Genomic DNA, 1,376 nt, shown 5'->3' with positions numbered 1-1,376 from the left:
TCTGTCTCCTCTTCTGCTGCAACCCGAGATAAATTTGTTTATTTAATTATGTTTTGTTGTTTATATTTAATTAAAATTATATTTTATCATTCATTTGTTTTATTTTATTATAAACTGAGGTGTATCGCCGCTTGCATCTTGGGGTGTATGGGCACCTATTGTTTCATCTCTGCTATTGTTTTCGTGTTTTTTTTATTTTATATTATTTTTATTTTTATTTTATTTTAATTTATTTTAATTTTAATTTAATTAATTAATTTATTTATTTTTCTTTTTTTTTATATTACATCTTTGATGCTGCCTCAAGCTGTACTGTAGCCTCCATTGCTTTGCCTGCCCCTGAGCTCAGCAGCGCCGCTTCCTTTTCATACATTTCTTCTTTTAGTGCTCTAAAAGTATAAAAAAACAAAAAAAAATAAAATAAAAAACAAACAAAATTAATTAAACAAATAAACAAAGAAAAAAAAAGAGGGGAGAAACACAGGCGATCGAGGTTATCGTGTTTGTATGCAAAAACAACATTCTGTATTTCTTTTTATTTATTTGTATTTTTTTTTGTTTATTTAATATACAAAAATATAAACTGCTGATATAAATAACTCTTCTGTTTTTTGTTTCTATGCTTAGGCACGCTAAACCCTAAACCCTAAAGTGCTAGAGAGAGCATAAAACCCTAAGCCCTTAAACCCTCAGACCCTAAACCCTTAAACCCCCAAACCCTCAAACCCCCAAACCCTCAAACCCTCAAACCCTCAAATCCTTAAACCCTCAAACCCTCAAACCCTCAAACCCTGAGAATACCTGTAGAGAGCCTTGGTGGCCCCCCTAAAGGAGCAGCTGGCGGCCAGAGCCTGAGCCCTCTTCAGTACCTCCCCTGCCGCACAGAACAAACAACAGACAGTCTTACCCTATCCATATATATATATATATATGTATATATATATATATATATATATATATATTTAAATGCTTTTTGTTTCTGGTGTTCCTGAGGTGTGTATACAGCAGAGAAAGTGTGTATTTGCGTTGCTATTTGAAATAATTTAAAAATAATTTAAAAATAATTTAAAAATAATTTTAAAATAATTTAAAAATAATTTAAAAATAATTTAAAAATAATTTAAAAATAATTAAAAAATAATTTAAAAATAATTAAAAAATAATTTAAAAATAATTTAAAAATAAATTAAAAATAATTTTACTTTGTTCACAAACGGCGTCAACTATTCTGTTTTTGTAGCATTCAGCCCCCCCCCATCTGCGGGCCCCCAGTATGGTGGGGGTCCAGAGGCTGCGATCTATTTTGCTTTTTATCAGTGCACACATACCTAAATTAAAAAAAAAAAAAAAAAAAAAAAAAAAAAAAAAAAAAAAAA

This window comes from Eimeria mitis, genomic scaffold (assembly GCF_000499745.2).
Source record: "Eimeria mitis Houghton genomic scaffold, Emh_scaff507, whole genome shotgun sequence".
NCBI classification, from domain to species: Eukaryota; Apicomplexa; class Conoidasida; order Eucoccidiorida; family Eimeriidae; genus Eimeria; species Eimeria mitis.
This window is presented reverse-complemented; position numbering follows the sequence as displayed.